The sequence below is a fragment of the Micropterus salmoides genome, unplaced genomic scaffold (assembly GCF_014851395.1).
Source record: "Micropterus salmoides isolate LMB-PRFRI ecotype aquatic unplaced genomic scaffold, ASM1485139v1 Ms_hic_scaffold_1712, whole genome shotgun sequence".
NCBI lineage: Eukaryota > Metazoa > Chordata > Actinopteri > Centrarchiformes > Centrarchidae > Micropterus > Micropterus salmoides.
Genome location: NW_024040832.1, coordinates 1 through 27,841, shown reverse-complemented (window position 1 = coordinate 27,841; position 27,841 = coordinate 1). Strand labels below are relative to the sequence as shown.

Sequence of the window (27,841 nt, the reverse complement as noted above, 5' to 3'; positions counted from 1 at the left end):
TGCAACCAAACTGGTCTGAGATATACTCAGGAGAGACGATCAGTTGAGATGTGAGATCAAGGAGGAGGAGACACTGGGGAGTATGAATGGAAAACATCCAGCTCATACAAACCTCAAAACAGCATGAATACATCATCGGAAATGCTTCATCACATAACGGAGAGTACAGTTGTAGAGGCAAACCAAAAAGTGAGAAGTCTTCAACAGAGTGGAGTGATGCTTTCACATTGAAACTATCTGACAGTAAGTCATATCAACAGTTTGCTGAATATAAATCATTTTAAAAAAATGTTTTGGTTACTATATTTTAAGCACATTCATATTTGTACTATATATTTAAAGCGAGATAAAGCAAGAAGGGAATGTGTAAGCAGTGCATGTTATCCTCCACAGATTCACTAAATTGCCAAAGTTTTTGACACCCTCCGAATCATTGAATTCAGGTGTTCCAATCACTTCAATGGCCACAGGTGTATAAAATCAAGCTCCGAGGCATGCAGACTGCTTCTACAAACGTTTGTGAAAGAATTCAATTCAAATTAGCTTTATTGGCATGAATGTGTAACAACAATATTGCCAATGCATCATATATCAGTGGGGTCACTCTCAGGAGATCAGTGAATTTAAGCGTGGTACCATCATAGGTTGCCTCCTGTGAAATAAGTCCATTGTGAAATTTACTCATTACTAAATATTCCACGGTCAACTGTTAGTGGTATTATTACAAAATTGAAGTGACTGGGAACTGCAGAATGTGCATGCTGGGACGCACAGACCTCCAAACATCATGTGGACTTTGGATTAGCTTAAGACAGTGCGTAGAGACCTTCATGGAATGGGTTTCCATGGCTGAGCAGCTGCTGGTTGTTATTCAGTGTTTGGCTTGGCCCCTTATTTCCACTGAGATAATAATTTCAAATACATTTCATTGTACAGCTCCGACAGACTTATGGGCTTTTATTTGAAGAAAGCAACATAATGAAAACAATGTGAGAAGTGTGGACTTCACAACTTGGATTAATTTTTATGAAAAGCTATTTTGATTCTATTTTGAAATAATTAAGGAAGGGACACAGTCAGACTTAAGGAGCACTTCAAAGGTAATGTGAGTCTGCACTTTTTTTCCCTTTTCATCTCTTTTACCATGCAGAACATGGTAAATCTATAAGAATTAGACTTTGGGGCTTGTTTTTTCAATTAAATGAACTGAACCGTTGTATTGTGGAGAATCTAACCAAATCTAACAGTGTAGCATGTCCATACTGACATATTGATCATACATTTTAAACATTATTATTTGTATTAATGATCTGAGCAGCTTAGAAGCAGCTAAAGTGGGCGACCCGGCACAGTTTAAGAGGTTTTATGCATCCAAAGAACTTAAATAAAAACCAGACCAGGCGTTTAATGAGGACCTGTGTTTATTTGTCTAAATGTGTTCCCACACCAGGCCAGTAAACAGGAAGGCGGCTAATTGAGACTCAGCTATCAATTGAAGTTTTATGGTATCATCAAAACAGCATACAACAAAATAGGATATGAACTGAACAAACTGACCTAACTGAATGAGACACAAGGGAACACATATAGTGGCTTGGCCAAACAAATTTACACACAAGGGGAAAACAAACCACACAACTACAACTACAAGTAAAACAAACTAAACCCTCCCTCCAACATGGCAGCACATGGTACGGTTTGATTGGCAAGCCACAGAATATAAAAGTCGTCCACCCTTGGTCACGCCTTTCTTCCACCAGTGGTCTGTATCACAAAGCAGGATATGAGCTTATCTAGGTAACTTCAGGGTTAACTCTGGGTTTTCGGCACCACAATGGTGGTTCTCTTCTTACCGGGGTGGATCGCCAAGGCTATGCTGACGCCTAACCTGCTCCGGAGCGTGTTATATTCCAGATAAGAGATCAAGTCTATAAATACGCGTCTACTGATCAATAGTCTTCCTTGGAAAATGACCATCTGTAGGAGATTTAATGTTTTATGTTTGCTATGATGTGGAGAAAACTATTGTCGGCTATAGCAATTTTATCCTACAGATACTGATTGAAAGCTTTGTTATTGTACAAGTTTTTACAGTAAGCCTACTTACTGCTTTGAAATGTGTTTCATATTTTTTATTTTCTCCCAGTCTGTTTCATACAGCCCGTCGCAGCCGTTAAAATAAATGGGTTTTACTTTTCTTATGTGAGGCTGAATATTATGAGCAGTTTAATAGGGCAATTGAAATAAATTTTATTTATCTATTTATTGTAGGTTAGTAGTCAACTTATAGGCTATCACAGAGACTGGTCATGTTCTGCCCCACTTCTTGTGATGTGGGCGCAGGTAATGAGGTGAGTTTTCAGTACCCTAAATGTTGAGATTCAGTCTTTCAACCACTATTGGAGCACCTTTTATGGCATGAATGGATTTTTTTGTTTCATTGCTTCATGAAGTTAATTTAGAACAATGTTTGGAACACCTTTGAAAGTGAATAAATAAATTAATCTCATTTTTGAAGTAACCAGAAGTTTTTTAACGTGAGGTGGAACGAGCACTTACTCAGCGCCCAAGAATGCATCAAATCAACGCATTAGCCTTTTATAGACTAGTCTACGCCTGTTCATTTAGGCATTCACACCATTGCCGATTTTCCGTCTCCCTGCATATGTCAGCTGCAGCTGTGTTACTTGGACTATGTCGTATTTCTGTAGTTACAATTTGCTCTTTTTGCTGTAAAATATGACGTTCTGCTGCCAGTGGGCTTGTTCATGTCTGTGATTGGTCCTCTGCTGCTAACACCGCCTCTTTCATGTGAACGTGCTCATGGCTGTATTGGGAAACCCTGGGTTGACTTACTGAGTAAATTGCCAGCTTGGTGGTACCGCTTATCACAATCATAATTGTTGGGGTTAGTTAAGCCAGATAGTGTAAAGATATCCTGGGTATGTTGAACGCGTTTCGTGGTACAGGCCCCAGGACAGACCTCCCTCCAACATGGTAACACAAGAAACAATAATGGTTAATACAACAGAAAATGTTTACTTAACCCCACAATGTGAAAATGAGTGAACTCCACTTAAACAGTGCAGGGCTAAAAGCAAATAAATGTATATTACAACTCAAATAAACGGTGTAATCTGTAACTGGAAATCATCAATTATTTGGGGTAAGGCTAACTGCAAAAGGAACTTAACCAGTGTACTTAACAAAACATGGTAGATTTGTGTACTGTATTTACCATTGCTGGCTGTCACCCTGTGTGGCTTAGTTAGGCCATCACAACAATCTTAAACTTTGTAGACAGTCTGCTTAGAAGAGTTTGAGCCAACTCCATTGTAAACACCACGGATTAAGAATGGGATGGCCTTTGGCAATATAGTGTACGTTACAACATTTTTCATCCTGGGATAATCACTTTTCCACAGAGCCCCAGCCTGTCCTCACTGTGTCTCCATCTGGCTGAGTCCTGGAGCCTCAGTAACTCTGAGCTGTAGTGTTAAAGATCCATCTGCAGGATGGAGGTTCTTCTGGTATAAGGCTGTTCCCAAACTATCAGGCACTCCTACAGCTATAAGCTGCTACCTGGCAGCAGCAACGGGACTGAACAGGATTCCTACATTGTTCATGGACAGACACACACAGCAGGATAAGTGCAGAGCTGGAAGAGGAGATCCAGTGTATTACACTGACGGGAGCAAACCAAAATTTGTCTGGTCTGGAGGTAGTTTATTTTGACTTACTGTGGTGACCTTATGACCTTTTTTTATCTTACACCAGCATCACGTCAAATTTTCAGTTTTCCAACTGTTCTCTAAAACAGAATGGTGTTATTTCCTTATTCTGCTGGACTTGACTGAATTTTAACATGAGTAAATCTCCTGACCCCCTTTTCATCCTGACACTGACATTGTTGTGCTCATTTTGTTCAAAGCTTTGACTTGGGAAGCCCAAAACTTAATTGAACTTACTGTAAGAATACTATATTACATGTTCAATTATATACCTTGAATGCTTTAAAAATATTTTTTCTTTTCTATTTACTTTTCACAAATTTTTCATTTATGGAATTTGTATATCGTCGTATTTTGTCCCAACTAAGAAAAAAGCAATGGAAAATGTTTTCGTTGCATTTTTTATTTCCTTGGGGCAAACGTAACGACATTCACAACAATGAAGCCCTCTACCAAACAGTTGAGATGTTGCTTCATGTGAAAAAGTATCATTATAATAATAATAATAATAATAATCAGGATCCTCTATTTGGTAATGGTCATCATTCAGATCATCATCATCATCCATGTATTTATAAAAATATTCATTATTATACTTTTTTAGTGATAAGAGGTAATATAATTCTGTGTCTGTCTGTCTGTAAACTTCCAATAAAGAAACCGATATTTGCGCCACTGAAATTATGTTTGGAGGTGTGGCTCGGTACTGGGATCTCTCTCATGCACATGCAATAAAACTGCATGTGTAAAAAGACAATACTTTTTCAATACATCTGTTCAACAAGCATAACATGTTGAAAGTGTTATTTAATCTGCTCTGTCCAACTCTCTCATCCTATGTTATAAAAGCCCACCGCGCTAACGTTAGCTTTGTAATTAGCTAAATGTCCAAACGAGGTAAATTGAACTGTTCAGCTTAGTTTGCCATGTAGCTTCAAACTGGCACTTGGTTACCTGCAGTGATCACAGCAGAGACAGAGGGAAGAAGGACAGGAGGAAGGACTGATGCCATATGCAGTAGTGCTGTCTTCTTCTGAAACAGTGAAAACATCTGAACCTTCATGACATGATTGTTTCACTCTAGCTGCCTGCACTGTCTGCGTGGCTCTATCTACGTGCAGCAACGTGGCGACCAGAGCTCGTCAAAAGCAGCGGCGCATGTTATATAAAACGTTAGCGTTTCGAATCCTCAACATTTTTAAATGGCGCGTTATTAGTCGTGAAACGTTGCAGTTTGGTTAAGTTTGACTTAGGAGTCAGAACGGGTTGATAATGAAAAAATGCCTTATATTGGCATACTTTATTGGATCGATTATTATTGTGCATCCCTATCAGATATGGTCTGAAAGGTGGAGCTGTGTTGTTGGTGGGTTATGAGCTGCTTGCAAAGGAAGCAGCAAGGGCAGGCAGGTTACAGTAGCTTAAATAAGGAGCCTTGTATGGAATTTGCGAATGAATGCTAAGAGAGGAAACAGCTGAGCTGTCAGCTGATGTGCCTGGATTGTGAGCTGAGCTTGACTTTATTGCCCATCCGCACTAATGCGATGCTTGATATGTTGAAATGGCTTACCTTTGAAAATTCCACCAAGAAGTCTCCATGCCTGTGGTAACTACTGTTAATAAGGTGACCTTAAAGCATATTAATTACTGTTTATTTACACCTAGTGATTATTTTTTTAGCATAACATACCTAAAACAAGTGGTAGAGACTCAACACATTTTGTAAGATATATCAACAAAACAGCAGGGATTGACTACTTATTTTTTACTTCATTTTTTATCTATAGAAATGTGTTAATTTGAATACATGCCACCAATGCCCACGACTGGGAAATAAACAAATACATTTAGTTAAACATGTACTTTTGAATAAGATCTACATGCTTATTTTTTTACATTATTCATTCCCTGCTTCTGTCCTAATTCATTTTCATTATTATGTTTCTTCTGTCGTCTTTAGGTGTGAATGTGTGTGAGTGGTTGTTTGTCTATGTGTGGCCCTGCGATGGACTGGCGACCTGTCCTGTACCGCCTTTGCCCGATGTAAGCTGGGATTGGCTCCAGCCCCCTGCGACCCTGTACGCAGGATAAGTGGTTGACGATGGATGGATGGATGGATGGATGGATGGATGTTTCTTCTGTCCTCTCTTTCCCCCAAACCTGTAAATGCAGGACTTTTAGTTGAAATTTGTTTTTTCTCTATTCTGGTATTGCTCATTTTACATGAAGGTACCCTATAGAACAGTTCCCTCAGATCACTAATACACTCACATTTTATGCTGGCCTGCTCTCTTCTTCCTGTCTTCTCTTTTTGGGGTTAAAGTAGAAGTTATTGACCCAGAGAGCAGAAACACAATGTATGCACCTTTGCATTACCCACCTTCTGTGAACTATAGATTCATCTGCAGTTTGCAGACATGTATCACATCCCCTCTGCAGTAATGGCATAAAGGTACAATATGTTACACTGTTGCACATTTCAGCACTGTTTAACTGTTTTAACACCTCAATAATGAAAATGATTCTATCTACACTAAACCTATAGCTTTATTTCCCTTCTGTTTTTAATCTCATTTTAAACCTCTATGAATGAGATATTGTGTTTCTATTCACCAAACAATCAAAAAGATTACAAACAAATCAAACAAGATTGATTATATTCTATTCATTTTCATGCTTTTTTTCCCCCTATTTAAATGTTGTTTTTCAGATTTTCATCCAGCAGCGTCTCTCACAGTGAGTCCTGACAGAGTGCACACTTCACTGAAGAGTCCGTGTCACTGAGCTGTGAAGGAAACTCTACTAAGTGGAGAGTGAGGAGGTTTTCTAAATTTGGCCACCTGACACACTGTTCTTCCTGGGGGACAATGACTGGATCCACATGCAACACCAATAAATCCCAGTACACAGATGGAGTGTACTGGTGTGAGTCTGAAACAGGACAGTTCAGCAATGCAGTCAACATCACTGGGCAGAGTGAGTTTTTATCACATTTTTATTAAATATATATATTATTTCAATACTCATTCAATACTATATTTTTCCCGAAAAGAGTTAAACTTGACGTTTCTTCTAACAAACCAATAAACAAACTCAACAGCTTTAGTTAAGTATAATTTCTCAATATTATCCAAGAAATCATCATATGGATTTTATTGCCCACTGACATCTTTATGATAATAGTTATCCAGCATTTATTTTATACCTGGGCTAGCTGTAGAGTTATTTGGCTCTATCTTGGCTCCTTAACTTTTTCCCTCAGTAGGTCCTCCGTAGAACACTAACACAAAGTTCACATCGGCTGACAACAAAAAATAGTTCTTAATGTGTAAACCCATTCAGCATTCAAATTTACCCATGTGCATCACCAAGGTGCCACCCTTTCCAGCATTCATTTTACAGTAAGAACGTAGTGACACATGATGAAGGTTGGCTGCTCAGGTAATTTGGCATGTACTGTATTTCACTTGCCAAACATTATTCATCATTCGTCAACATTTTGTCTATAAAACGCTACATCATCCAATCACAGCTAAAAGGCCTGGTTTATGGGGGATCTGTACAAGTGAAGGTGAAATAAACTATAACCTTTATGATGGTTTGCTGATATTTAGAAACCTGCTGTACACGTGATAGAAAGAACATTTACACAAGTTTTACACACACAAGTTGTCTGATGCTACTAGGCATCTCTAAAATTAAATTTAAAAAATATATATTATTATTTATTATTATTATTATTATTATTATTATTATTATTATTCATACTATTTTATTTTCATTATCGTGCATCAGCTTGTTCAACCAGCACCAGCTGATCTCTTACCAAAACATCCTGCTTGATCTTTTTACAGACAGTGATTTGATCCTGGTGAGCCCTGTCCATCCTGTGGCTGAGGGAGATTCTGTTACACTCGGCTGCAAGTTGAAGACAGAAAATGTTCTTTCTAATGTAAATTTCTATAAAAATGATAAACTCATCCAAAGTGATACCAGAGGGGAGCTGACTATTCCTGCAGTATCAAAGTCAGATGAAGGCTTTTATAAATGTGAAGGAAAATATTCACCACATCAGGGGAGTCGATCATCACCAAAGAGCTGGATCTCAGTAAAATGTGAGTGTGATTGACATAAGTATTCAGACCCTTAACTCAGTACTTAGTTAAATAATCTTTGGCAGCGATTGTAGTCTAACTTTAAACATCCAGAAAACACAGGAGATGGTCTTCGACTCAAGGCAAGTTACTAACCATGAGCCAGTGGTCATTAAAAACCAGGAAGTTACTCAGGTGTCCTCGGACAAATATTTAGGTGTCCACATTAACAGTCTTCTTTGCTGGAATACACATGTTAACAACCTGTGTAACAAATTGCAGAAGAGGCTTTATTTTTTTAAGGTGTCTAAGGTTGTATGATGTGAGATCATGATGATTTTCAGATCATGATGATTTTCTACCATTCAATCTTAGAGAGTGTCATCAGATATGGAATTACTGCATGGTTCGGCAACTTAACAGTTAAGTTGAAAAACAAGCTTGCCAACATGCACAAAACAGCTATGAAAATTACAGGAAGGAGAGACGATTAGTCTGTACAGAGCATGTATGACCAGGTAGTTATGAAACAGGCTAGGAAAATAAAATCAGACCCTCAACGTCCCCTCTTCCCTGAATACGAAACCCTGCCATCAGGAAGAAGACTCCGTGTACCAAAATGCAAATCGCCTAAAATTATCCATTAAGTTGCTGAACAATGTAAAATAGTGTAAAATTAATAAATATGTGAGCACTACAGCTCTTTTCTTGCAATCTTGGTGCAATAGGGCAACTTGCAATAAACATACTAGCACCTTAGCAAATGCACTTTACACAAACTTCAGTTCAATGGAGCCTTGTGCAACAACCACACTAGCACTTTAATCTATGGAACTGTGTTGTCAACAATGTCCTTTTACTTCTGTGTTTATATTTTCCTCTTGTGAAGTACAACATGTCGATGCTTCTCAGGTTCTTGTTGATGTGTGATGTCTTTTGTGATATTTTTATGAAGCAACTCTGCACTGTGCCCAAGCAGAACTTCCCCTTGGGGACAATAAAGTTAACCTGACCTAACCTGTGCAGTCATGTGGTAGTTATATTCCACAAAAACTCAGTACACGTGGTCACCTAAAAATAAAGTACATAAATCATCATTATCAGCCAAATGTAGTTACATAAGGTTCATTGTTTTTATGATGGTTTTCATCCCCCCCAAAAAACAGGTCCTGGTGATGGAAGTTAGCTGCTGCCGATGGGACGTAAATGGGATAAATATGACCCCTTCTTCAGTGTAGTCTTTCGAGAATAACAAAATTAAACAAGAATGCTTTGATGTTTATGATGAACTTGTTTTACATTTTTCCAGTTCACTGACGTACTTTCAGTCATGTTGCCGACTAGACCCTTGATTGTGTAATCCTTTTAAAGATAAAGATAATGCATAATTAATTATTCTTTATTACAGCAGCATCCAGATCAGCATTTCCTGTGCTGTTGATCGTTGGGCTGGTTGTTGGTATCTTACTGATTGTTCCCTTGGCTCTGCTGTTGTGTTTGTACAAACAGTCAAAGGGTGAGACTTTTTCATGTTTATTTTAGGTAAATCACTCTGTTCTTTTAGAATCACTGAGGAAATCTGATGTCAAGACATGGAGAAGTGTTTCAGTTTGAAAAACAAAATGTAATAATTACTTTCTTTTTCACAGATACATGTTTTCACAGGTTGGTACAACACTGTCTCACCTTAAACACAACTTACTAACTTTTAAATTTTAGTAGTTTTTACATGTATATTATATTACTACGTTTCAGGCTCATCCAGTCTCAGAGAACCAATCAGAGCTCTGCTACAGTCCACACTGTCAACCAATATGAAAGTCTGCAGCAAGTATACTCCACTCTTCACCATGGTCAGTCCTCCATCTAATCTTGAATTACTTTCACAGCTATTTCTGACACTCTTCTATATTCAAATTAATTATTATATTTAGAATAATAAGAGCATTCCCCTTGCAGCATAGTTAACACACTAAATCAATTCTTACGATATCATGGACTTTAAAGTGACTTTATTTACCTTCAGTTTGTTTCTGACCTGTAGGTGATGTTTGTGTCTATGAAACAATCAGTGGCTCTGGAAACACTGGAAGTGGTAAAGTATAAACTCTGATTCATGCAACACAGTCCAAATTATTTTGAGTGATTAAAACTGAAGCCAGAAAATACTTTCTAATTTCAGGTGAAGGAGTAGATGAATACATAAATGTGAGTTCTGAGATTCAGCTCGAAGGTCTTGGAAATATGAGTGAGTACACAACAAATCAAACATTAAAAAATGCATTAATTATTGATTTTGGGAACCTTTCTGCATAGCAGTTGATGTTTTATGTTACAAGGGTGTTGGATGATGAGGTCAGTTCATCCTCATCAAACTTGGATAATAACTTCTTTATGTACCTTGCTTTATGCAGGACATTATGATGTTGACGCAGGAAAGGGCCTTCCCCAAGCTGCTGCCACAAAGTTAGAAGCACACTTTAGTTTGAAATATCATCGTATGCTGTAGCATTAAGAATATCCTTAACTGGAACTAACAGGCCAAATAAAAACCAAAACCATGAAATACAGCCCCAGGGCAAAAGTACACGTTGGTATCTACATACGTACTTTATGTGTAGTGTAAAAGCCGGCTTGAATTTTTTCTTCGTTTTAAAAGGTATAAGTGATGATCCAGTGGAGAGCTCTGACTTCTATAACGCGAATCCAGATTCAACTGAAGGTACAAATATCAACACATGCTATTTTCATTATAATTAATTTTTTATTTAACATTGTTTTACATCATTATTCAATACACTAGAGGTAAATATAACTGTAGGTCAGTATGCAGTTCAAATTACAATCAATTTAAAATTCTGGGAAGTTATAGGTTAATGTGTAAAGTATATATGATTCACTTGTATTTGTTTTGATTTCCAGGTCCATAAAGAGAAATGCATTATCAAGAAATGAGACAAGCAAAGACAACAACATGAAAAATGTGAAAAATTTCTAAATGTGTTGACTGCAATTATACAGCTGATGCCATGCAAACATCATTTAACATGAGATCATATGAAAGAACTACAATTCTAATATGTTGGGTTTAATTCCCTGTAGAATTTGTTTCTGTATATATACTGATGTATGTTTTTATTGCAATTATTTAGTTATTCTGTAGGTGTGATGGCATAGGTCTATATATGTGTCTTTTCATGTCAGCATGGAGTTCAGCAGGGTGGTTTGTTGTCTACAGTCTTTTTAAACTTCCAGTTAAATGTTTGTAACTGAAGTAGCATTTTTGGTAATGTTATTTTGTCCCTGCAGTTCTGGGCTTCATCACTGAGTATATTCACAATACTGTGTGTGCACTGCACTCATCTCTGCAGCTCACTTCATCTGCTGTTAGAGACATAATCTATCTAGATGAGTAGCCTATATGTTGGTACAAATTGACACAATGTTTTGACACAAGAGAATAAATAATTTGATGTATTATAGTTAATGCCGAATTTTTAAGAAGCCATGATAATTAAGAATTTGTTGTAGACAGCTTTGCACAAAGTTTATGAAGTTTCTCCCAACTCACAAAACTGAAAAAAAAATTAAGGGAATCTGGAGTATATTGCCGTTATGGATTACTGTATTTGTAAAATTTGACATATTTACTGTCAATAAAATGTTTTCTTCTTTCCTAAATTTGGCCCTGCTCTGATTGTCTGCTACTTACGAACCCCAAACTCCTTTTTTCCTAAAAAGCACACGTACAAGCAAGAGCATATATAAGTTATATATAAACATAAGCCTTTTGGTTATTAGTAAGCCAAAATAGTCAGCTTAGTGTTTTAGAGGCAATACATTGGTCATATACTTTCAGAACCATGGACAGCTCCATGTGGGGAGGGAGAGAGAGAACAACAGAGCTTCTTTACTTAGTGCACCAAGTATTAAATTGTGATTTCTTCACAAAGCCAACATCATACTTACAGAAATCATGGACCTAACAAATGAGGGGAAGCTTCCCTAGTTTTCAGGCTGAATTTTGGAGTAATTGTGTCTAAAATTCAAAGAAAAGAAAAGTCCATTTGTGGCGTGGCCATAAAAACATGGGCCATTTGTTTTGAATATCTCTCTCAGTGGTAACATCATACTACATATAACTTCAATAAAGAGCTGGAATGAGCTGATACACAACATATATGAGATAATGTCAGACACAACTTCAAAGTCATTAAGGTGGAATCTGAGGGTAAAATCAGGGTTGAATAATAACTACTGACAACTAGACAATTTCACTGATGTCAAATTCAGAAACTCCTGTTAGGCTTAGAAACATATTGTCCAAACTATGGCCTAAACAGAGAAACATGACTCTGCAGTGTACTGTGGGCCGTCACACATTGGTTGTTGTGTTTTTGTGGAGGAAGCGCATCTCATGGTGTCACCATGCAGGTGAATGAACGAGTGTGTTACCAGTAGAATCTAGTTGTCAGACTGCTACTGTAGTACAGCACTACTACTGTGTCATTAATTATGGACTGTGATACTTCTGGAGTCAGTTTAGTAAAAAAAAAGATAATAATAATAAGGAAATGAAACTGATAAATCTATTTTATTTCAAGACACTGCAATAAATGCAAAATGTTACGGAAATATGCTTTGAATGGACTTGACGCCCAAAAAAGTTTTCTATAGGAGCTTTAAGAAATAATGTGACAGCATATTGCAGAAGAACACTCAATAGGAACATTTAAATGATTATGTGTGATAATCTGAAGTAATTTTACCAATTTTCTTTTAAATTATATACTATAAATTGAACTTTACAAAATACTAGAATATAGAAGTCTGATATTTGAATGGCAGAGGTGCACACAGTGATTACATAAAGGCTGTTTTGTTGACCCAGATGTCTTTAATGATCTGGAGGAAACCATAGGAAAAAGAGATTTAGGGTTATTTAAGAAATATGGGTGTTTTATGATATTTTACACCCATTTATAGCCCATGTAACCATCTGTAAAATAAATCACTACAGTCACTAATACCAATATGCACACAGTGGTTCCCAGTTTGACTTCAGAATAAATAGTTTCATCTGCTGCTGCAGGACTTGAGTTTCTTGTAAAAGGTGACGCACCAGTTTGAAATGACAATGTACTGACATACTGTTTGTATATTGTTTTCTTCAGCAATGCCCACATCCATAATGTAAAATAAACGTAGTGGACAAAACAAAATACAAGAGAAAACATGTTACAATTAGAAAAACAAGGATTTAAAAATATGTAAAATAAATAATTAAAAAATATAATTATATCAACAGAAAACATTTAAATTACTTGACATCAGTAACAGCTACCATTGAACAAATATTAAAACATATTTGTGTTGGATGGACACAGAACTCACTGTGTCCAAGACAAACCTGTTGGACAGTAACAGCTGCAGGCGGATGTAAGCTTTACTTACCTTTGTCTTTCTTGGCTTCATCATGGGAGTGAACCTCTGCATACATCAGATTGTCGTCTAAAACAGGAGCCACATTTCAGGTTTAATTTGTACAGTAGTTATGAACTGATGGATCGAAAGATGAGGATAAATGGAATATGGCAGGACCTGATGTTCATTTCATGACTGCTCATCAGATATTAAAATACATTACCAGAAAATTAATTGAATTACAATCAAACCTCAGATGTGTCATTTTATTTTTTTGTGTAAATATTTTGTTTCTTGTCTTATTTGAGAATTTGGTCTGGGAAAAGTTGACACTGTGCGCCTGTAAAGCGTATGTGATACTGAGCGATACAAATAAGTTTTGCTTAAAAAATAGATTCATACTTTTTTAGATAGATATATCTATATATATGTTTGGCTTGCTATAATCATCTCCCCTGTTCATACTGGCCCTAAAGAAATGTATTCCTAATTGCTTTCAATGGAAGTGATGGGGGATGAAATCCTCTAATGATGAATAAAATAACATAAAATAAATGCAAGGAGGGCTGTGGATTATGTAGACAGACTATATTTAAAGAGGTCATATTGTGCTTTTTGGCATTTCCCTCTCCTTTATTGAGTTTACATCTTTTTTTGTGCATGTAAGAGGTTTGCAAAGTGAAAATGCCCAAATTCCAGCCCAAAGGGAATTCCCGTCTCAAACAGAAAACTCTGCTCTGAACTGCCTGAAAACAGCTCATTTGTGATCCTGCTTTTTCCTTTTGCTCTCTCTGACTTCACAGCAAAAGGCATGTCTTAATGCTCGCCTTGCAACTAGTACGACACGGCCTCAAAAATACTAATGGAAAAACATTCTGAGCTGCCTCTCCTCTCCCTTCCAAACACCAGCTACCCTCCAGGCAGTCAATGGACATAAAGTTGTTACTGTGATCTAGAGACATAGCTCAGTTAAAACTTTATGGATGAAAAATACATTTGTTACAGATTAATAACTCACCACTCTGAAACTCTTGCTCCAGTCCATGTTGCCAAGCTGGTCAGCAACATGTAGCCTACAGCTGAACCGAAGCTGTTTTTAACGGCTTTTCACGATCCGCCATACTCTGCTTCTGATTGGCTAGTAGTCCTTAACTAGGAACGCATGTGCAACTCCCAACAAAGATCATTTAGAGACAAGATGCATCACTCCATAGCTAAAAAAGCCTTAACACACAGGGTGAAAAAAGGAGCTATACAGCAATGTGCAGTATGAAAGAAATATGGTGTTTTTTGAAAATAAACCATGTAAACCTGTTCTGGTACAACCCCTAAATAAAAAGATGAACCTGAAAATGAGCATGATATGACCTTTTTAAATACAGCTATCTACGGTGGAACCAACCATCATTTGTGTAAGACATCTGTTAATAATTTTTAAACAGCATGAGAAATGTAATAATAATAATCATAATTATTTAATCAAACATACTGTAAACCAAAAAGCCTGAAAGCTCTTATATAAACAATATATGGGGTTACAACCGTTACTGCCTTCTAGTGGAAGGCTTAAAATATTACACTGTGGCTAATTGACATGCAAATTTTATGCAAACTTTCGAAATGTCGCAAAAAAGGGGGAAAAAAGTAGTACATGTAAAATAGGTGTGTTTCCATTGGCTGTTTTGGAGTGAAAACACCAGCCTATGGCACGCATAAGGTCAGTAGTTGATGTTAAACATGGCTGTAATAAACAAGACGTATGGGTCCCAGAAACAAAACCACTCACATGAACCTGAGGACCACTGATCTTAGAAAAATGGAGAGAGGTCCTCAGAAATGTGTTTTAAGCAGACAAGTTGCTACCAGCCATGACGTTAAGCATGTTATGGGAATATCTGGCAAGACGCCAACAGCAGAAACAGCTGATTAGATGTGAGTTATAAATTTGCTAGGTAAGGGCTTATTCGGCGAAAGTGTTTCCATCTCCCATTTAGAGCATCAAATCTTTTTCGACAAAGGCAAGAACCACCTCATGGGAGCGTAATTTTTTTTTTGCGAAATATATATATTTTTTTTCATTTTGCCATCAACCTTTTCTAATGCGATACTTCAAAATGCGTATAAAAAAATGTTGACGCAAACACGGCTTCTGTTGTACTTGAGTGAACCTGCAGCTGATCCTGTCTTCCCATCTGAATAAACAACGCATTCTCATCTCAATGCGTCATACTGACGCTTTCAGACTTTCAGACAGGATTTTACGCAGACCTTTCAGCGTCTGTATGAAACACCCTCATTAGCTACTTTGCAGCAACACAAGGGAGGCTAACCCTACCTGTTAGCACATGGGCGACTCTCCTCTGGTGCATTATCAGATGGATGTGTGGAATGGCAGTTTCAGCTGCCATTTAGGTTTAAAAGAGCAGTATGTCCAGACTTTAAGTCACTTACCATGATGCTGTAAGATCACATTACGAATGCAGACCTTATTACAGTGCTACATGCTCACCATCATAAATGTATCTACGTTTCAGGCCATGATAAGGAATTCTCTGTTTGCCAGTTGGACAAGGTGGAGATTAGTATTACTGATGGATACATTTGTTATCTTACGAAAATATATACAAGATTTGAGTTGTAATCACTTTGTGGAAGGTCATAGTTTACACTTTACATTTTATCTATTTTACAGTATATTGTATTGTGTTTGTGTTGTGCAGCCTCTCTATTCCAGTGAGAAAGCCAGAGATAGAAATCAGCAATTGTTTTTTTTGTATATAATTTTTTTTATAAGTTATTAACAAGCAAACAATAGAATGTTGGAAATTATCTAATGTGATCAAGATGTCCAAATTTACAAAAGTGAGTTATTTGATGGCTGAACAGTCTGATTATTGACTTGACAGGTGTATACAGAGATTTATTTGCCTTAAATCCAAAGTCAGCATAATATGGTGAACATACTGATAAAGACTAGCACTGCAGGGAGAAAAAAACCTAATTGTCTTCATATGAAAAAGTATTAATCAGAGTCAGAATTACAAATGTAGGAGAAATACTACATGAATAAATGAAAGGGGCACCACCCTGTTTATGAAAATAAAACAGGAACAACAAACTACAGTAAATAAAACTCTGGTTAATTTGATCAGTCTGTTCAGAAGGAATTTAATTATTTCAATATGTTGACCTTGTCTTCTGCTTCAAAGAAAACACACAGACAACTTCATACTGATTGAATGAGGGTATTTATTCGTAGCTAAATGCTTAATAAATTAGGATAAATAAGGTAAAGAAACAAACACGCAGATGAACTGCAGATATTGTAATTAAATTAACCTGATCTTATTGGTAATAGTGAAGTATGTGATCTGATGGTGAAACAAAATGGTAAGAAGATAAGTAACGGTAGGACACAAATTCTCTAAATAGGTATTAATATATATTTTTTTCAACATCAACTCTTTGTAATAGCAAAACCTGTTGTTCAGCCTTTTGTTTTAAAGCCCTGGCAGAGACAAGATGCTCCAGCTGACTCTCTGGCGCAGCGGGAGGTGCAGTCAAGCTGCCAGGTGGCTCCTGGAAATAGTAGGTCTCTGAGCCGATGAGGTCTCCTGACCGGTCCGGCAGTCTTGTTTCAGGGCCGACAGCAGAAGTCCATACCAAGATGTTGCAGACACATTTCCAAGACGATGTGGCATTTTTTCTGTTCTTTTTTTGCGTTAGAACACAGCAAAAACTTTTCAGTTTAATACTGACACATTGAAAATCTCGCTGACAAAACAGTTCAACTAAAGAAACAAAACACACTGTGAGCTCAGAGGTGTGAGGTGCAGCATAAGCTAAAATGACAGTGCATCTCTATTTGTCACTTAGCCAAGGAGGAGAACTTTTTTTATGCTGACAACTATTTTCCTTTGTCTAAATGGACACATGGTGAGGACCACCGTGGTCTTCTACTGTTAGCCTATGTAAATTCACATAGTCTAAAATATCACTATGGTCAATAAATCCTGATCCAAAACAGCAAATTAAATCCAACATAACAGAATTGTAATTCTTTCACATGATCCGCTGTCAAATGATGCTTGGATGGCAGCAGTTGTATAAATGCTGTCAATGCTGCTTAAACATGAATGTTATTTTTCATGTCATTGCCATCACCATTGCCTCTTATTTAGCTGATGATGCACTTCTCTTTATGAACCTGGAAATCATAATAAATACAACCGAAAAAGAATCACTGAAACCTCCAGTTTCCTCAGATTAATTTTAAATAAATAAAAAATTGAGGATTTTAGACACCTATTTTGACTGTAATTACTGACCTACAGTTATATCTACCTTTAGTGTACTTAATGACAATGATATGAAATGACCCAGAAGCTAGCAACATGTATTCCTGTTACAACAATATGACAAAGAAATTAAAGCTGGCTTTTACACAGCACACAAAAATCTGAATACCAATGTATATATTTGCATGGTTTCATGAATTGGCGTGATATTTGGCTGACTATATTCTTTTGGCCATGTCATTTATGTACATTCATTTCTGTTTGAATTACCAATTTATTTTTGATGCTTCATCTTTTGTGTACTCAGTCCTTTTTCCATGACCTTGGAGCTGAATCTCTGATATGAAAGTTTTTAGTGGCTTCAATTTTAATCACTCAGTTAAAGTAAAATAATTGTGCACTGCTTTGCATACTGTACCACTTCTATTGTTTCCAAAGCATCTGATTGTTTCATGGGCACAAATATCACCTACAGGTCAGGAAAAAAAATTCAAATTAGTCTCTTCAATTAAGTTTAACACTGTTAAATCTGCAGCACAGATGTGGCTGTTACAATTACAAATACATTAACTGAATAGAGTATAGAATAATTTTATAAATAGCTGTGAAAGTAATTCACAATTAGATGGAGGACTGACCATGGAGAAGAGAGGAATATACTTGCTCCTCATTTTCATTTTGGTTGACAGTTCGGACTGTAGCAGAGCTCTGATTGGTTCTCTGTGTCTGGGTTTAAACATGTAGTAAACAATATACATACTGTAAGTAGTAACAGTAGAAGTAAACAGTTTGTCAAGGTTTAGGGTTTTATTTTGAAAGTATCCTTTCTCATGTGTCTTGTGTAACTTTGCTTCTTGTCTTTGTGCGTTTCCCACTTCACCTAATGTTGCTTTAAGGCTGCAGCAGAATATGTGAAGCAAATAAAAATAATATAAAAACATTATTCAAAGCACTAAGTAGGCTTACATTTTGTAAGGCATAGGCTATATTTTGATCATATCGGTAGCATATCAGCATCACCCACAGGATTAGTGTATGAAACAGTCCGTGGGATCTTCTACAGATTAAAGTTTTCCAAGAAAATTGATTGGTCAGTAGGTGGTGTTTATATAGCCTCAATTTCTCATCTCTAACAGAACCTGCTCTGGAGCTGGTTAGCTTTTCAGCATAAGTTATCATGGCTATGTACACTGGCTCAGTGTGACAGTTAATACATATGTTTAAGATGAGACAAGACTGTTGTACCAACCTGTGACAACATGTATCTGTGAAAGACAGATTGGTCCTCTGAGACTGGATGAACATGAAATATGTAGTAAACAATGTACATAAGTAGTGAAATGTAAAAGCTAGTACAAGTAAAAAGTTAATCATTTATTTTTAAGATGAGCTAAGAGGGTTGTACCAACCTGTGCCAACATGTATCTGTGAAAACAGATAATACAGTTAAAACTTACATATCATGATGTTTTGCCAACTGAACCGCTGATCCATGTCATGAAATCATAATTCCTTAGTCATTTTAATAAGCAGTGAGTAAATTATCTAACATTAACAGTAAAAGGTCTTGGACTTTTTGTACCAATACAGCAGCAGTAGCAGGGGAACAACCAGAAAGATGCCAATAACCAGCCCAACGATCAACAGCACAGGAAATGGAGAGCTGGACGCTGCAATAATAAAGAATAAGTATTGTCATGACTGAAAGCAGATCAGTGATCTGAAAAAACATAGAACAAAAACATTATCAACAACATTATGTGACCTTTGTACTCTTTTCTGATTAATCCTGGTAAAATATGTGTTTTTGTAGGCGGTAGTCTCCATTTTTATTATTGACTTCTATCATCGGGATTTGGTTTCAGTAAACTGTGGCAAAAAATGTCTGCTTAAAGCAGGAATACAACAACGTTTAGTATTGTGCGGATGAAACATTTTGTGAACATCAGTTTAAAATTTTGCACATTTAAAAAAAGGGGGAAAAACGATATACAATGAGCCCAGTGTAGCAGTGTACTGTGTGAGGTCACTAAATGATGGCTGATTTTCATGTGGTGTTTCAGTGATTTAGAGTGACTTGAGTCTGCAATTGCTGCCAAAGAGGCTTCAACTAAGGACTGTGTTAAGGGTCTGAATACTTTTGTCAATGTGATATTTCATTTTTTTTTGTCTTTTTTAATACATTTGCAAACATTTCTAAAATCCTGGTTTGACTTTATCTTCATTGATATTAGATTGAGGAGGGGACAATAAAAACATCTCCCAAAGATCTCTGAGGGTCTGAAAAGGTAGGCAGCTGACCAAACTGTGAGGCCTATGAGAGGGAGCACACAAACTTTCAAAAATTAAAAAGCGCATTGGACCAGAGCTGTTTACTGTATGTGTACCAAAAACACTGATTTGACACCGTTTAAATATCTTAAGACAACAGAAAATAGCTAGTTAACATGTCAATTTTGGTCAATTTCAGTGGTTTCTGAGGGGGAACTCATACATCAACTCATCCAAACTCACATACAAAGGAAAATAATTTCCCGCTCAACCTACCTTGTGTGAAATGAGGTTAAGAAGTAATATGGATTGATTGAAACCACTGTAAGATATATGAGGGGGGAGGACGTAATCTTTCAAAAAACACACACTCGTAGTAAAGAACAAGAGCTGTTAACTGTTTGTGAACCAAATACAAACACAAGAAGCTGACAGACAACAGTCGTTATATTTCATTGTTTTGTCAAGATAGAATATGGAAAATAGCAGATAGGCACCAAACCTCAGCCTTTTTTCGATGACACTTCACAGTCTTTTACAACTGCTTACACACAAAATCTTTACATGTCACATGATGGTTAAAACTTCTCACTCAAAGTGATTTTCAACTGCATAAAACACTTTTATCAAAACACCACACACAATTCTCTATCTAAGACACAAAAAGGAAGTGACCTGCTTTCCTTTTCCAAACACAACCAAAGAAAATGCAACACTTAGTCACAAGATCAAACAGCCACTCCTCACATGTGCAAACACTAACTGCTTAACTGATCACTAACTGCAGTAGTATACAGCAGAACTATACATAGGTCAAAGGTCAAATTACCTGTTTTGAACAATGGATGCCAACAATGGACAGAGAGCAAGGGGAGAAGGAGGGAGAGGCAGGGGACGACAACGAGGACAAGTTCGACACAACCAGGAGGAGCCAGGGATTGAACCGCCGACTTCTGATTAATGGCCAACCCGCTCTACCTCCTGAGCCACAGCCGCCCCTATCATGTGATCAACCACAGGCTGACAGTGAGAGAAGCTGGACTGAGAGTCAAGCCCAATTTGAGTTGCTTTACAGTGGTGACCGTAATTTGAACCTAAAGAAATTAGAACAGGTTGCAACAATGTAATGGTTAATGTAAAATAAAAATTATTGTTTGGCAATAAAAGGATGGATACAACACTGTGCAACTGTTACAACTGTAATGTTTTGCCAAATAAATATTTGCTGTTTTAACATTGCATTGGTGTTTACAGTGTATGTTTCAACCACTCTTAGCAGATTACTTTTACACTAGAACATTGTATGGAAATGTGAAAAAGAGCTTTAGATTTAGAACAACAGTGTGTAAATGGTAAATCCAATAATTTACTGCCATCTGCTGCAGGTGCTTCATTTTGGTTTTTATGTCATTTTTAATGCAGTGTTTCATTTTGAAGGAGATTTGAGGCATTTTGCATTTTATGTGAGCAGAATTGTGAGTACATTTGAAAAAGGGAGACAAAGTATTGAAAACGTGTGTAAGCAGTAGTAAAAAAACAACAACTGTAAAACAACCAACCAATAATAAACACTGGATGCTTATGGTGGACCAGCCCAAAATGTAACCAGTTCTTAACTGGTTAATATCATAAAACATACAAAACATACTGTTTACAAATAGACAAGCCAGTGACAATGCTTGTAAATTTGAGATAATTAAACTCACTTTCACTTCCTTTTCACACCTACAGAATGTGTTGCTGGATATATTTTAGGCAGTGTCATCATATTGACACCAGATCTTATCTTTCAACACAACAAATTACTTTAGAAAGACAGCAATGAAATAAAATATCTAGTTATGCTGTCAGTTACAGTACACATCGTCAAGTATGAAATAAAAACCGCACACATTATTGTGGTTTTAAATGCAACTATCTCTGGTGGAGTCAGTTTAAATGAATGAGGATGACGATGGCTAAAATCAATTACACTCTCTGTGGTTATATCCATACACCAGTACAGTACATTTATGAATATAAATCTCCATAGTAAACATAATAGTTAGTAGTAGTTAGCATTCAATAAATTCATTTATTTACCATTTATACTAACCTAATTTCTGCCAAACATGAGCCTAACAACATCAATGAAGCAGCAACTTTGTCCCAAATCCACACTACATCATCATCATCAATTCTAAGCAGATGTGTTCACACTTGAAAAATGAAGAGATCAATTAAACTCAAAGCGGTTAGAAACCATATTAAAAAAACCTCAGTGTTTGAGTGTGGTGAAGAACAATGCAGTGCACAAAGGAAATTGATGAGCTGCTCTCTGCTGGAAGTCAACCTGTGGATTGTGGAAGGTGACGAAACAGCTCCAGAATCAAAACGTTGCGTCAGAGGGCTTTGCAATCTGTACAACATACAAACTCTGTTACCTTAGACCGTGTTAGATCCCGAGTTACCCCTGTTCAGGAGGTACTGGACCAGCTCTCCATCTTAAAGGGTCCGATCCTCTAGGCCTATGGGTATTACCCTATTAGGTATAACTGAGGACTGTTTAAGCTGGTGTCGAAGAGATTCGCCCTGCTTACTCTGAAATGGCACCTGACTGAATAGCCCTAGAGCCAAATACCAACACAGCCACGCCCGTTTACGACAGCTCTCTTCTCATTGATCAGTGCACTTGGTATAGCTGCTAGGATTGTATTTAGTGGCCAGGAAAATATGCCCCAAGGATAAGTTAATTTTAATGCTAAAACTCAGTTAGGAAAACTACCCAAAAAAATCTTCAACAGGAAAAAGGAATAAAACCTCAGAAACCAAAAAACCCACAACAACTATTCACTGGCATCATCATTTAAAAGTTACAGTTTGGTTAACATCTGACAGAAGAATTGCATAATTGCCTATTTAAAAAAAAGTAAAGAGGGTTGATTTCCTGTATACTCCAAAAATGAAAAAACTCCAAAAACAGAACAACAGATTACTTATAATACTTAATGTTTTGACATTTCTGGTTTTATGTCTGTCCATTTGTTTTCCCCAGCTGTGTAGCTATGAGCCACAAAAGTGTGCAGAGGAGATCACATAAAAATGACTAAAAAGCAATAAAGGACACAACATTTGGCTGCTGAAAAAGTTTTATTGCTGCATAAAATGATAAAATGTGACATAGCTTTCAAAACGGCAAAATAACATCCAGGTACAAATAAAGTACATACAGTATCAGTCCATTTTTAAAGGAATAAAAGGTCATTACACATGAAAAAGTAATACTATTCTCGTTATGGAACTGGAAGAAAACCAGCAAAAGCAGAGATAAAAGGATATTTAAGATGTAGTCGCTTTAAAGACACAAATCACAACATGCACATTACATGGGAGCATTATTACCAAGAGCCGTTCCTATTTTGACTTCTGAATAAACAGTTTCCTCTGTTGCTGCAGGAGATGATCTTCCTATGAACGGAGAGATGATTAGTTTGTTTGTTTAATTTGTTTAAATGTTTAACAATAATAGATTTAATATACATTGAACTGCAGACAGATTATCTAGGTAAAGGTTAAATGACAGTATTGCAAAGCCCAAAGGTCAAACCAACCACACAGCAGAGTATTGTGTTTTTCTTTATAGAATTTAATGATACATGAAAACTGTTTTCGTCAGAAATGCATATTTGCAGTATACATGCATAATAAAGACTATGCATGCATAATACAACAGGAGGAAAATAGTTACAGGTTACAACAATAGAGGGGATATCAATTAAGCAAGTTTAATTAGAATCAATAAAAATATAATATTAAAAAAATAAGAAATGTTTGTGCATTGTTAAGATTATTTAAAATCTTTTGAGTCAGAGAACAAACTCAAACCCAAGCAACAAACCAACAGCAATCATTTTACAGCAAAAATCAACAGTATTTTGTATTTTTTTTTCTCTAGAACAGAATTTCCATTTACAGGCTAGTCTGCAACAACATGACCAGAGATTAAAAACAAACAAAAATAACAGGAAGTAAAATTAGAGTGATTTGAACTAGAGTTACTTTCAATAATATTTTGCATATTTCAAAACAAACTATTGGACAAACTGTTGCAAGTGACTGTACCTGCAGCTGATCTTGTCTTCACATTCGAGTAAAGGGAGCTCTCCTCTGGTTCATTATGCTGCCCTGTAAAGATGAGCAGATGCATCAAAAGATGAGTTAATACTGTCTTTTATTTAGAAATCACTGGCCTGATGAATATTTTGACTATAATATTTATTGTTTGTATACTCACCTTTATTACTACTGTGTTTAAGCTGAATCAACGAGTATGTGACATAGCTGGATTCATCTGCATCTGAAATATACATGTTCTTAACTTACAGGATTGTCAACTCTTTTCTAATATTCTTCTGTGTGTAAATAAATAAAAAATGTACCTACCATTTTCAGCATTTTCTGAGCCTCTGATTGATTCAGAGAGACAAGCATCACCTGAAAATCAAGTCACGGTAAAATTGATCATTTCAACTTTAGGATACAAACTAAGCTGCTTCTTTTCTGATGAATATACTCAAATATATTGTAAGATTGTCTTAAAGATATAAATATGGGCAAAAGACATTGATGTTTAGACTCTTTGAGTTATTTGAATTGGGTAATGTCAAAGGTGTAACTCAAATTGCATTAAATGTATTTTATACCATAAATTAATGATACTCTCTGTCTCATAGTTTAACATAATTTCAGCTAGAGACAATGTAAACAATGACTATAACCAATTTTCAGTTCTGATCTTTTCTGGTTGTAGTAGATGATTTATTATATTCCAATTGACTAACTGAAAAGTTCATTTGGTTTAAGTCTTGAAAATAAGCCTACCAGAAAGCAAGTGTTGTGATATGATAATGTCATATGAAATGATAAATGGATCTGGATCATTTTTAAGGCTGACCATGCAGATGAGAGGAGTGCACTGTAGTTTCATTCTGGTAAACCACTTGATCTGGCAGAGCCCGGATTGGTTCTCTGTGGGGTCCTAAAATATAATAAAATAAAACATATATATAAAACAATATATATATAAAATATAGTAAATTCAGTAAATTGAATAAGGAACATTTAGTGCCTAAGAGAGAGAAAGTCTACCCACCTGGCAAAATTTGAATCTGTAAAACAAAATAAAATGTTGTTACATTATTTTGTTTTGGCACTGAATTCAATAATGACTTTGAATAGTCAGATTATAACCATCAAGTATCAGCAGGAAAAGGTCTCACCCTTTGACTTTCTGTAGCAACACAACAGCAGCAGGAGAATAATCAGTAAACTTCCACAAACTGGCCCAACAATCAACTGCAGAAGAAATGAAGAGTCTTCAGGTCCTAATAAAAGGTAAGTATTAATAAATGTTATTTGTAGTTGAGTGCTTTCACAAACAAAAGAGGTCACAAGTTAGTAAATCTAAATTAGAAGAAACCATGTAAAAGACTTCACAAGTGAACCCACATCCAGGATCAAGTGGGCCACATGTTCAAAAACAGACCAGTTGCAGAAATTATATGTGGAAGGAAAAAAAAACTACACACCTATACACATGTGCGTACACATACATTAACACCTTATAGTTCACAAATAAATAATAATAATAAAACATACATGTACACATACTATACAAGTGTATACTTAAGAGCACACATGCTTACACACAGTATACACATAGTATATATAGTATAATTGTTCATAAATGTTCAAATCAAATGTCCAAATGTACATCCATGCAAGTGCAGTACACAATTAACACTTATTGTACATACCTGCGCACATACGTAATTATTGTTAGACTGTGTGATATTAGACATTCACAGTACATTAGAACCTCCTGTTTTAGTTTTCTAATTAGAGTATTTGTATTAAGTAAGTATTTGACAACCTCTTTTTATCTCAGATTGTGACATAGCTTCTGAAAAAGGAAGTTTTAAAGAAACAGATGTGGTGACACATTTCCTGAGTATTTCCACTAAGCCTTCGTCTGACTTTGACACTGCAGCAATATTCAGCCCCTCTCCTGTCATTTTGGATGAGATATCCATTTCGGTAGAAAAATATATTAGAATCTGATGTCCCTGTCCTCAGTTTGCAGCCAAGACCAACAGACTGTCCCTCAGTCACAGGATGGACAGGATTCACCATCTTTATCTGTGAAACAGTCAAATAATATCAAGTCGTTGCAAACCTTTTCATCGCTCATACACTTCTGCTGTTACTCTTACATAACCAAAGGTGATGGAGGTTTATAGTCACTGTGGCGTCAATTAATGAAGTTGCAACTGATGCTCTGATCAGATCAGGTAAAATTGCAATATTAATTCATCATTTCAGATATTTACAAATAAGCAGCAATTGCTCTTTATTATTTGGTGTGCAATTCTGGAGAAATCCAACACCATGACACACCATGCAATAGAGCGAACCATTACAAAGCAAGTAATGTAACTAATGTTAGCTTAGTTGTGGTTAGCAAACTGTCGCTACAACTGCTGCTATGAAGCTAACGTGCACAGAGGACGAGGCAGTCCCAGAGCCAGCACAATAACTCCAGACAGATACAGCTAACATCACACCAACAGCTATGTTGGTGTACTAGAGAGTAAGTTGAATGTCCGTGGGCAGTTCAGAAATCATGGCTGGAACAGCTGGAAAAGTCTTGTGTGCTCGGTCCAAGTCATTTATTGTTTCCCATTTACAGAACCTGGCTGGGTACAAACCAGGTTGTTTTTCAGCACACACATAGAACCGACAGCTAGTGGACCGTGAGGAGATATTTGTTGAATTTGACAAAAAGACTTGTATTGGATTAGAATCACATACCCAAATTTAATTGGTTAATTTTACACAAATGCATTGAGATCAATATGTCCTAATTCTTTGATAATAAGAGGTCTAATAATAAACACTGTGAAGGGCAGAAAAACTGATTTCATGGCGGGTTCCATGTCTCTCCTTAACGTTCACTGCATTGGTATATAATATAACCAAAAAATATAATCACCTATAAAATCTGAATATAAGATGTTAAATTATGTAATTGTGAAATAAGAGAATTAAAACAAAAAAGCAATTACTTTGTACGGTGTTGACCGCTTACTGAATTGAGCTGATTCAGACTCACACCAGTACACTGCAGTTTTGTTTGGAAGTTCGTTGATGTTGCATGTGGATCCAGTCATTGTTCCCCACTTAGAACAGTTGACAGATGGCCGGCTTTAGTGAACCTCCTCACTCTCCACTTAGAAGAGTTTCCCTCACAGCTCAGTGAGACAGGCTCAGAGGAAAAGTGCTGCTCTCTGTCAGGACTCACTCTGACTGTTGCTGGATGAAAATCTGAAAAAGAATAATGAGGTGTCAAAACAAACACAGAGATATCATGACATTAACAGCAGCACATGGAATCATCTTTTGACTGTCTTAATATTAATTACAGTGGTTCTCTCCATCTTTTAACACATAGTTTCCTTTTAACTATCAGTTATTTTAATCTCCTAGTGTACCCATATCTTGTCTCTTTACATGCCTTTTATTTGTTGCAGGCGCCACATTTGCCACCTGTCCATGTGCCTTCTGACCACAAATCAGTGTCTTTTAAACCTGCAGTGCAGAACTTTTGTTTTTCCTTTCCACAGTGAGAGTAACCCAACACTGTTGATGAATGATGATGACGTATGCCTCTGCTATACTCTGTACCTACTCCTTCGCTAGTAGCTACATGACTAATTGTGGGGCAGATAGAGGAAAAAAGGAAGAGAAAGGCACTAACACACTGACCTTTAGACCAGACAAACATAGTGTTACTATATTAGTTTTCACTGGATCTCCTCTCCAGCTCTGCACTTATATCCTGCTGTGTGTGTCTGTTCACGAACAATGAAGGAATCCTGTTTCAGTTCCCGTTGCTTCTGCCAGGTACAGCTCTTGGTCGTAGTAGTTGCCTGTAGTTTGGAACAGCTTTATACCAGAAGAACCTCCATCCTGCAGATGGATCTTT

At 36.6% G+C, this 27,841-nt stretch overlaps 2 long non-coding RNA genes and 1 pseudogene across 2 annotated transcripts; 1 reads left to right on the top strand and 2 right to left on the bottom strand.

The window, feature by feature from the left end:
* The first annotated feature begins 8 nt into the window (after window positions 1-8).
* On the top strand, window positions 9-11,494 carry LOC119908259 (annotated as a pseudogene).
* Window positions 11,495-23,093: 11,599 nt separating this feature from the next.
* Window positions 23,094-24,805, bottom strand: LOC119908258. Its single transcript, XR_005445253.1, has 5 exons — window positions 24,752-24,805; window positions 24,241-24,291; window positions 24,092-24,154; window positions 23,920-23,982; window positions 23,094-23,265 (listed from the first exon to the last, which is right to left on the bottom strand). It is a non-coding gene; the product is annotated as an uncharacterized LOC119908258 (long non-coding RNA).
* On the bottom strand, window positions 24,806-25,343 carry LOC119908257. The gene is made up of 3 exons (XR_005445252.1): window positions 25,077-25,343; window positions 24,950-24,965; window positions 24,806-24,835 (listed from the first exon to the last, which is right to left on the bottom strand). It is a non-coding gene; the product is annotated as an uncharacterized LOC119908257 (long non-coding RNA).
* Between the last annotated feature and the right edge of the window lie 2,498 nt (window positions 25,344-27,841).